The sequence below is a fragment of the Pseudophryne corroboree genome, chromosome 9 (assembly GCF_028390025.1).
Source record: "Pseudophryne corroboree isolate aPseCor3 chromosome 9, aPseCor3.hap2, whole genome shotgun sequence".
NCBI classification, from domain to species: domain Eukaryota; kingdom Metazoa; phylum Chordata; class Amphibia; order Anura; family Myobatrachidae; genus Pseudophryne; species Pseudophryne corroboree.
Window position 1 is genome coordinate 151431642 of NC_086452.1, and position 11650 is coordinate 151443291.

Genomic DNA, 11650 nt, shown 5'->3' on the forward strand with positions numbered 1-11650 from the left:
AATAGGCGGTGATTTTAATACGATCTCGGACCCTTTGGTTGACAAATGCCCAACCCCGGTGAACCGAACGGCCCCTCAATGGTGTCAGATTTCTCGATTACTAGTGGATCATTCATTAGTTGACCCGTGGAGACTGATTAATCCTACTGACAGGTCTTACACGTTTCATTCGGCGGTCCATGGGTCCTTCTCTCGCATAGATTGCATACTGTTGTCCACGCCTCTACTCTCGGACACTACGGATGCCCAGGTGGGGGACATTGCTGTCTCTGACCATGCACCGGTGTCGGTTACGCTCTGTGCCCGCTCCATGGGCTCACGTCCTCTCTTCTGGCGATTCCCCTCATACCTTTTTCACTCTGAACAGTTTAAACGGTTTCTCAGGTTGAAATGGGCGGAGTTCTCGGACGATAACCTGGAACACTGGGACAACCCTATTTTGTTCTGGGAAACGTCCAAGGTGGTGATGAGAGGGCACATTATGTCATATGTAGCGCATAGAAATCGAGTGAACAAGACGCAACATGATGACCTATTACATGCGATGCGAACACGCTTGGCAGAGTATATCTCAAACCCTAACTCCCTCTCCCACGATGCCTACATTGCCTCCCGCCGCTTATATGATACCTTTTTAATAGCGCAAGCACAGCAGAAACTGGACTACACTACACAAAAATATTTTCGCTGGGGAAACAAAACAGGGACTTTGCTGGCAAACATGACCAAAAGCTTCAAGCGACGTGGCCATATTTCTACAATACATGACAGTCGCACTGATGTCTTACACACTAAAACTGTGGACATCGTGCGGACATTCCAGGACTATTTTCGCCAGCTTTACACACCGACACCACATGATCCGACACTGTCGGCTAAACTTTTAGACGAGGCAAATCTCCCTTGTATAACACCCCTGCAGCGGGAAGACCTAGAGAGGGCGATCACAGAGGAGGAGATTGCTAAAGCCATCTCCTCTATGCATCTAAACAAGGCGCCGGGACCGGATGGCTATTCCATAGAATATTATAAACTCCTGCATCACGATGCTATTCCAGCATTACACACCCTATACAACCATATTCAATCAGAGTCCCCCCCCATACCCCACTTTCAATCAGGCTTTCACAACCCTTATACCAAAACCTAATAAAGATCACTCTCTACCATCCTCCTACCGACCCATTACACTTTTGAACGTTGACTTCAAAATCTTGGCTAAGATAATGGCGGACAGGCTTCAATCCTTTTTAGCGACTATGCTCACGGACCACCAATTAGGCTTCACCAGGGGCAGACACTCGGTGAAGGGGATTCGCACTGCCATAGCTGCGGTTATGGCGGCGAGTCTCCAGACTGATACTCCAAATATGCTCTTGAGCCTAGATGCGACTAAAGCATTTGATATGGTCTCTTGGCCCTATCTATACGACATCTTAGAGAGAAGGGGTTTTGGACAGACATTCCAATCCTTAATAAAAACTTTCTATACACATCCATACACTTCATTACTGATTAATGGTACCAAGGGGGATAATATTGAGCTTACCAGAGGGACAAGGCAGGGTTGCCCCCTTTCGCCCTTGCTTTTCAATCTGGCATTAGACCCTATGTTGCGGGTGCTACAAAGTTGGTCCCAATTCAGAGGCATTAGCATTGGCATGGAAGAGGTAAAGATATCGGCATTTGCCGATGACGTCCTCTTATTTTTGTCAGAACCAAGGAGGGCCCTGGGGCCGCTGATGGAACGTGTCAGAGAGTTTGGGCGGGTATCGGGGTTCGAGGTCAACTTTGAAAAGTCCACAGCCCTATATCTAAAACCAGGTTATGCACGCCCGGCTTGGTTCCGGGAGACCCCAGTTAGTTGGGCAACCAAAGCAATTACTTATCTAGGGGTACAGATCCCAAAAAACTTAAACAATTTGTACAGTCTTAATCTGAAGCAAATTGTGCGCAGTATGAGGGATGATACAGAGCGTTGGAGACACCTTAAAATTTCGTATTTGGGCAGAGTGAACTTGGTGAAAATGATTCTATTTCCTAGACTCTTATATCCATTACAATCTCTCCCTATTTTACTGTCTAGGAGCGCCACGACAGAAATTAATAAAATTATGCGTACCTTCATTTGGAACGGTAAGCGGGCACGGATTAGTTTGGCGAAACTACAGCAGCGCCGACACAATGGAGGTGTGAATCTCCCTAATATATCAGAATATAGCCATGCCTCCCACTTACGCTATTTGAGAGATTGGCTACACAGGGAAAATATGTACTCCAATACGACCCTGGAATCCGCCTTCTTAAATGGTGGTAGTATTGTCTCTTTCCTACATTTACATGACGAAGAGATACCCACTTCGGTGCGTGCGAACCCACTGCTGATGTCCACTCGGAGAGTTTGGCACATCTTACGGCGTAAATGTTCTTTAAACCCATATGTGTCCCTTTTCCTCCCCCTAGTTCGCAATACCCGTTTTCAAGATGGAAATGCAAGCCACCCCTTCACTCTCTGGGAAAGGCACGGCATTACTTCTATACATCAAATCACAAATGGCGAGTCGCGAAAACCACTCACATTCGCGCAAGCGGTGACACTCTTTCCAATATTAAATAAGTTTCCCTTAGCGTACCTACAAGCCCAACATTATGTGGCTGTTACTTCTAGGTTACTATCCCCACAAGACTATGATAACCCGTTAGACAAGTTATTAAGGAATGGGAACCCCTCTTCCAAGGCAATTTCCATCCATTATTCATTCTTGCACACACCCCTACAATATGATAATATGACGACGGGAATGGCACAGTGGAGAGATTATTTTCCGTCCCTTACCATGACAAAATTGTTGAGATCCTTCGAGCTATCCATCAAATTAATACCCGCTGCGTCCTATGTCGAACTCTTTTTAAATATCTGGCATAGAACGTATTTGTCCCCACACCGTAGACACCTGATGGGCTTGTTAGAAGATTCTTCATGCCCTAGATGTGGTATACAACGGGCGGAGCTGTTCCACTGTCTATGGGGATGCCCCATAATTCGGAGATTTTGGGTCCAGATATGGAGATACGTTACCCAACACCTAGTTAACTATTTACCACTTACCCCTGAATGGGCAATATTTGGTATACTACCGGAGGGTACTAGGGTGGCACAGGGTGTTAAAAAATTGTTAATGATAGTCTCTGCAGCAGCTAAAAAATGTATCTTACAGATGTGGATACAACCGTCGGCCCCACCAATGTCACTTTTCTTAGGAAAGACCTTTCATATCTTTAGAATGGAATGGCTGGAGGCCTCTTTACAAAAGGAAAGGTTTACTATGAAATTTTTTGAGACATGGGAAAGCTATATAGAAACCCTGTCCCGCCCATTAAAGGAACAGGTGTGGAGATGCTTTCACAACACCTTATGGTACGAAACTAGAGTTTATGGACAGGACCCCCCAATCTCACTTGATACTTAGGGAGAGAGCGGACGTAGATGTTGATGCGGGCATGGATCCGGGCTCGCACTGTTTGTCTTAAACACCTGAAAGAACCTTTATTGTGCTTTTAATATGCATCTTAGCTCTAATATTGGTTCACACTGCTGTTTTATTTTTTATTGCTTGATAGACAAATGTTTCTGTTATACCTTTCACTGACTGTATACTATGATGTACTCTATTGTGAATTTTTCATTATGCTTCAACTGAAATAAAAAACTATGTTAAAAACTTAGACCCAGCAACGGGGAACACGATCCGACAGTGGCGTCCCCGTTGCTAGGCGCCGGCCGCACTGACGAGCGGACCCTCGGCGCCTAACAGTACCCCCCCCCTTGAGGAGGGGTCAAGGAACCCCTAAATCCGGGTTTCTGAGGAAATTCTTGAAAAAATGCCCTTTTGAGCCTTGGGGCATGAAGGTCCTCATCTAGGACCCACGACCTTTCCTCAGGACCATAACCTGTCCAATGCACCAAAAAATAAAGCCGACCCCGGGACAGCTTGGAATCGAGAACCTTCTCAACCACGAACTCCTGCTGACCCTGTACATTAACTGGTGATCTCCCCTGAGGTTTTTTACGAGGAAATCTGCTAGATGAAACATATGGTTTGAGCAAAGAGCAATGGAAGGTATTTCCGATTCGTAACGTCTTTGGTAGCTGTAACCGGAAAGCAACTGGATTGACTTTTTTGATAATGAGAAATGGTCCAATAAATCTAGGACCCAATCTGGCTGAGGTTTGTCGAAGTTTGATATTGCGAGTCGACAGCCACACCCTGTCTCCTACTCTAAAAGTGCACGGCCGCCGGAACCTGTCCGAAAAATCTTTTTCCTTGAAAGCTGCTTTTCTGAGAGCTATGTGCACTTTTTTCCAAATAAGTTTAAGATGAGAGGTCAGGGCCAGAGAGGAGACAGAGGAATGTTGGAAAAATGAATTAGCTCTGGGGTGGAAACCAAAAACTGCAAAAAATGGAGACACATTGGTAGAGGAATGACAGGCATTATTATAAGCAAACTCTGCCAATGGAAGAAACTCAGACCAGTCATTTTGGAGTTTGGCCGAGTACAAACGCAAATATTGTTTTAAGGATTGGTTCACTCGCTCAGTCTGTCCATTTGATTGTGGATGATAACCGGAGGTTAATGATAATTTCATTTTTAACGAAGCACAAAAAGACTTCCAAAACTGTGCAATGAATTGTGGACCCCTGTCAGAAACAATATCAGTGGGTAACCCATGGAGTCTGAAAACATGACGGAGGAACAAGACTGCCAATCCCTGGGCAGATGGCAATCGGGGAAGACCAATAAAATGAGCCATCTTACTAAAACGGTCCACTACCACCCATATGACTGTGCATCCAGCTGACAGAGGGAGATCCACCACAAAATCCATGGAGATATGCGACCATGGTCTAAGAGGAACATTCAATGGCATAAGTTGACCAATAGGCAAAGAACGGGGAACTTTATGCTGTGCACAGACCTGACACGAAAAAACAAACTCTTTAATGTCTTTAGAAAGACCAGGCCACCACACTGCGCGGGATACCAATTCAAAAGTTTTAGCGACTCCCAGATGCCCTGCAACTTTGCTATCATGAAATTCCTCCAAAACAGTTGCTCTCAAAAACTCAGGAACAAAAAGACGACCAGCAGGAGTATTTCCCGGAGCTTGATGTTGAAGCAGCTTCAATTGAGAAAAAACATCCTGTGTGAGACCTGCCTGAATGACTGAAGGCGGAAGTATGAGAGTAACAGGACTGTTGTCTTGAGCGGGAAGAAAACTGCGTGAGAGGGCATCTGCCTTGGTGTTCTTGGAACCAGGTCTGAAGGTGATAATGAATTTGAAACGAGTGAAAAATAAAGCCCAACGAGCCTGTCGGGCATTCAGTCGCTTAGCTGATTCAATGTATTGAAGATTTTTGTGATCTGTCAAAACAGAAATGGTATGGGTCGCTCCTTCAAGCCAATGTCTCCACTCCTCAAAAGCCCATTTAATAGCCAGCAACTCCCGATTACCAACATCGTAGTTGGATTCAGCAGATGAGAATTTCCTGGACATAAAGGCACAAGGATGTAACTCAAGGGAATCTGGATCCTTCTGAGAAAGGATAGCCCCTACACCAACCTCCGAGGCATCTACCTCAACGATGAAAGGCAATTCTGGGTTGGGATGTCTAAGGACAGGGGCTGAGACAAAGGCTTGTTTCAAGGCCTGAAAAGATACTTTAGCTTCACATGACCAATTGGTAGGATCTGCTCCCTTCTTAGTGAGTGCCACAATGGGAGCAACTATGTCAGAAAAAGAGTGAATAAACCTTCTGTAGTAGTTCGCAAACCCTAAAAAGCGCTGAATTGCTTTTAAGTTGGTGGGTTGCGCCCAACTCAGGATGGCTTGGAGCTTCTTAGGTTCCATTCGGAATCCCCGAGGGGAAATAATGTACCCTAAAAAGGATACCTCCGTGACGTGAAATTCACACTTCTCCGGTTTGGCATACAAGTGATTTTCACGTAATTTCTTAAGTACCTGACGCACCTGGGTAACATGTTGTTCTATAGAGTCAGAATAAATCAAAATGTCGTCTAAATAGACCACAACGAATCTTCCCAGAAACTCACGGAGTACATCATTAATGAGATCCTGAAAGACTGCCGGAGCGTTAGATAGGCCGAAAGGCATGACCAGATACTCATAGTGACCTGATTGAGTACTGAATGCCGTTTTCCACTCATCCCCCGATCTGATTCTAATGAGATTATATGCTCCTCTCAGGTCAATCTTGGAAAAAATAACAGCCGAACGTAGCTGATCAAAGAGGACAGAGATCAGAGGCAGAGGGTAAGTATTCTTTACTGAGATTTTATTCAGGGCTCGAAAGTCAATGCAGGGTCTGAGGGAACCATCCTTCTTCTCTACGAAGAAAAAACCTGCACTTAAAGGGGATTTAGATGGCCTGATAAACCCTTTCTCAAGACTTTCTTTCACATACTCATTCATGGCCACAGTTTCAGGACCAGACAATGCATATAACCTTCCTTTAGGCAACGTGGCACCAGGAATTAACTCTATGGTACAATCATAAGGCCTATGGGGAGGCAAAATATCCGCATTGCCCTTGGAAAACACATCCAAAAAATCTTGGTACTCTCCAGGAATATGTGCGGGCCTGGCAGCAGCTACTCGGATAGGAAGTGTAATACATTCTTTATCACAGATGGTACTCCATTGTAGAATCTCCCCAGACTGCCAATCTATGATGGGATTATGAAAGGCCAGCCAAGGGTGACCCAGAACCACAGGAACTGCTGGACAATGGGTAAGAAAAAACTCAATCTTTTCAGAATGTAGAGCTCCCACCGAGAGCAAAACAGGAGGTGTACATAGAGAAATAACCCCATTGGATAAGGGACTCCCATCTAAACCATGCATGGTGATACACCTACTTAAGGTTAACTGAGGAATACCTAAGGCCTTGGCCCATGTTAAGTCCATAAAGTTTCCTGCAGCTCCACTGTCCACAAAAGCAGAGACCGAGGAACAGAGGCTGTCATAAGAAACTTTAGCAGGAACCAATAGTGAATTATTTGAGGAGATGAGCTGTAGACCAAAGTGAACCCCCTCACTATTCACTTGGTCAGGAAGTTTCCCGACTTGTTTGGGCAACTACGGGCAAAATGTCCCTTACCTCCGCAGTACAAACACAGACCAGAATTTTGCCTCCTGGTTCTTTCTTCCGGAGACAATTTGGAGAGACCAATCTGCATAGGCTCCTCCATGTCTATCGGAACGGAAGAAACACAGGGAAAAGAAACTACAGATGCCCCTTTCTCAGTCCTCCGCTCTCTGAGCCGACGATCTATTTTAATAGAGAGCTCCATGAGTTTATCAAGGTTCTCAGGAGCGGGATACTGAAGGAGGCTGTCTTTTATAGATTCAGATAAGCCGAGGCGAAACTGACTGCGCAGGGCAGGATCATTCCAGCCACAGTCGTTCGACCAACGGCGAAACTCCGTACAATAATTCTCTGCAGGATTCCTACCCTGTCTTAGAGCACGCAACTGACTTTCTGCGGATGCCTCTCTATCAGGGTCGTCATACAATAGCCCTAAAGATTTCAAAAAAGCGTCTACAGACGATAAGGCCGATCGTCTGTCTTTAAACCAAAAGCCCAGGTCTGAGGATCCCCCTGAAGCAGAGAAATTATAATTCCAACCCGCTGAGCCTCCGTACCTGAGGAAACTGGTCTTAAACGAAAATACAGTTTACAAGACTCTTTAAAATTAAAAAACTGTTTTCTATCCCCAGAAAAACGGTCAGGCAGATGCATTTTTGGTTCAGGGATGACCCTCGGGGAAGTCCATAACAGATCTTCCTGTGAGCTCACCCAGAGGGACAGATCCTGAACCATCTGGGTAAGTTCCTGAATCTGACTAACCAAAAACTGGCCAGGATTTGGCCCAACACCGGTGGGATTCATGAGGCCGACAAAATTCTCCCTACTGGATAAGTGAAAAAATTAACTCCTGTTGAAATTTTTTCTTTTGTCTGGCCGGTGATAATGTTACGATTCCTGTACTCCAGACTGGAGAAGATCTTATGGCAGAGATCTGAGTACAGGAATGAAATACAGGTTGTGGGAGCTGGAGAGCCTAGTAACCCCTGGCGCCCTAACTCCGTTGTCTCGCCCGTGTTATCAGAAATCCCCTGCGAGACTATGGTTGCTTGAGCCCATGGCAGCCGCGTTCGAAGGGCGGATTATGTCTGCCCAACCCCGATGCCCCCGCAGGTCTTAATGGGAGACAAGGGGAAGTCCGAGACAGGGAGATAACAAGGGGCCCTCTGACTAAGCAACCAAGCCAGGGGTTACAAGCTAACTTAACTAAATCAAAAGGTATGTGCGGACTAGCCGCCAGGGAAAAGGACAACCAAGGATCCACGGATCCGACACTCCTATCCGGCACCGCTGGACACCAGAGTGGATCTTGTGGAAGCGGAATCCTCCACAAAGCACCAGAACTCACAATAAACACAATAATAAATAGTAGCGGACAAGCCGCAACACACGGCTGCGCCGCGACTCACGAACACCACCAGATGTTAAAGGTGCTCGGTCAGACTCCAGGAACAGATGGTAACTTCCGAGTACTGGATCACTGAGAACAGGAACAAACGAACAGACCGGGACTGGGAACTCTCTCTGCAGCAGAATCAGGCAAACAGGAAGCTATCACCGGCGTCTGTGAGGAGTCCTGGGAGTGCTTTTAACAGAGAGTCTTCCAATCAGCTGTTTGGAGGCTGATTGGATTAAATGCCATGCAGCTGACAAGCTGCATGGCCAGGGAAACAGATGAGTGATAATTACAACATGCCGTGCAGCTGCATGCTACACAGCCAGGAAACCAGTGATGATATAAACTTAGACCCAGCAACGGGGAACACGATCCGACAGTGGCGTCCCCGTTGCTAGGCGCCGGCCGCACTGACGAGCGGACCCTCGGCGCCTAACACCAGGCCAGTGACAACGTATCGCCACCACATCCGCCTTTATAGACAAAATCAAGTCTATGCCTTTAACTCGGCCCAGATCATTACCACCCAGATGAATGATAATACAACTGGGGCGACCCCAGCGGCGCTCCCTAGAAAAAAGGACGCGCAACAAATCACCCCATAACATGCCCCTAACACCTAACCATCTAAATTGCCGGGACCCAAAAATCTCAGTCGCCCTAGATGCCATGGGATGTTTCTCCGCCCAAAAAACATATGAATGACCAACCATCCATATGTGGTCTCCAAAATTGCTGACCGCTGTAAAAGAAAATATCCTAATGTCAGATTATGCACATAATCTGTAACTTAAACACAACGTAACCAATAAAACCCAAGTGAAGGAGAAAACTCAAAAAACCTCCCGTGGACCTTGGTAGAACAGCCAATTGAAATTAGGCCCCCTCGGAGGAAAAATTTTAAAAATTCGCTTCACACCCTCGATTCCTGAACGGTAAGCGTTCAAAAACCGACGAGTAAACACGTTTTTGGGTTAGCGCAACAGGCGCACTTATAACTTATCTATACGGACATAGGACTTATAGGAGGCCGACTTCCAGCGACCCAACTCCCGAATAGCCGTTGGTGATGAACCAGCGGCCGCCGCATGGGTAGCCGCCCCAATCCGAAAGGAATGAGTACCGAAGTCCGCCTCCTGCAAGCCCAACGCCGTCAAACATTTCTTGAACACCGATGAGAACTGAAACTTTGTCAGAGGGTCCAACTGCGCGTGCACCAGCAACTGGTTGCCCCCCGGAGGTCTTAACCGCACATACTCTTGCGTCAACCGCAGCGGGCAAACGCCCATACCTCCCTGAGCCTCCAAGGACAACCAGCGACCCCGACCTGTTTGATCTGTCTTGGACCGCACAATCCTACAGAGCAACAGGCCCTCCTGCAAGCGCACATTCTCGTAGAGCAGACCCGATTCCCGGGACGCCTTGCTGCTCGCCACTAGCTCGCTCACCCGAAAAGCCCCGAAAAAGGCCAGGGCATACGCGCTACTAAACAATGCCACCTCAAATTCCGAGGACGCAATCCGAGGTAGCACACGCAGCAATTCCGCTAGCAGCTGCAACGTTATAGGCCTACGTGAATCCGCAGGCGCCGGGTGCAACCTAGCCCAACCTTTCAGCGCTCTGGAAAGGACAAACGACCCCGTGGGGTCCGTTGTCCCGTGGAGTCGCGAGTGAAAGGCGATGCCCGCAAGGGCAGTAGCCATGGCCGCTTTTGATCTACCGTTTTGGTAATGCTCCCAAACAAAGGTCAACAGGGCGTCGGCCGAGGACTCACCTGCTACCCCGTACCTACTCTGAAAGGCTGACCAATCCCGCCATGCAGCATCATACGCTCGTAGCGTAGAGGGAGCCAGTGCACACCTGGCCAACGCCGTTAAACCGCTTCGACCATCTGCCAGACAGAAGGTGGGCACTGTAACCCCTCTGCCTCCGCTCCCGGAACCAACGTCCTGAATTTGTCAAACTGGAACCGGGACAATGCATCCGCAATTCCATTGTCAACTCCAGGTACGTGGCGAGCCCTAAAATTAATATTGCGCTGCAAACAAACCAACACTAAATGCCTTAGCAATCGCAGCGCCTGCGGAGATGAGGAACGCTGGTTATTAATCGCATGCACTACCCCTAAGTTGTCGCAAAGAAACAAAATGTCCCTATTTGCGAACCGTCCGGCCCATAACTCAAGCGCCACTAAGATCGGGAACAATTCCAGCAGAAGCAGGTTCTTGGTAAACCCACGCGTTACCCAAGATGCCGGCCAGGCCGCAGCGCACCATGAGCCAGCGAAGAACGCGCCGAAACCTCGACTGCCTGAAGCATCCGTGAACAACTGCAGCTGCTTACTGGAACAACAAGGAGCGGGCCACAACACTTCCTTGTTGAAGGACACCAGGAACGAGACCCAAATCCGCAAATCATCCTTGATCTCGCGGGAAAGGTACACGGAGTGATTCTGTCGAACCGTCCCCGCGGTGGCCCGCTCAAGTTTGCGACAGAAAATCCTACCCATGGGGATAATCCGACACGCAAAATTGAGAGAACCAAGCAAGGACTGCACCTGTTTAAGCCGAACCCTGCGTTTTCCTAAACAGTCTGTAATCAAACCCAATAGTTTCCGCACCTTATCCTCGGGCAAGCGACAGCACCCCCCTACCGTGTCAATCTCGATACCTAAATAGCTAAGACAAGTGCAAGGACCCTCGCACTTATCCTGCGCAACCGGTACCCCTAAAGCGCAGAATAACGACCTGGCCACCGAGAGAATGTCCCCACAGACCGAACTGTCTCCGGGGCCTACAAAAAGAAAGTCATCCAGGTAGTGAGCCACCCCCATCTGCCCGGAGGCGGTCTGGACGCACCAGTGCAAAAACGTGCTAAAGCACTCAAAGTAGGCGCAGGAGACAGAGCAACCCATGGGGAGACACCGATCGACGTAGAATTCGCCCCCTATTTTGAAACCCAGAAACCGCAGGGAATCTGGGTGTAGCGGGAGTAGCCGAAAGGCCGACTCCACGTCCAATTTTGCCAACAGACTCCCCGGACCACAATCCCGCACTAATCGCAGCGCGTCGTCAAACGACTGATA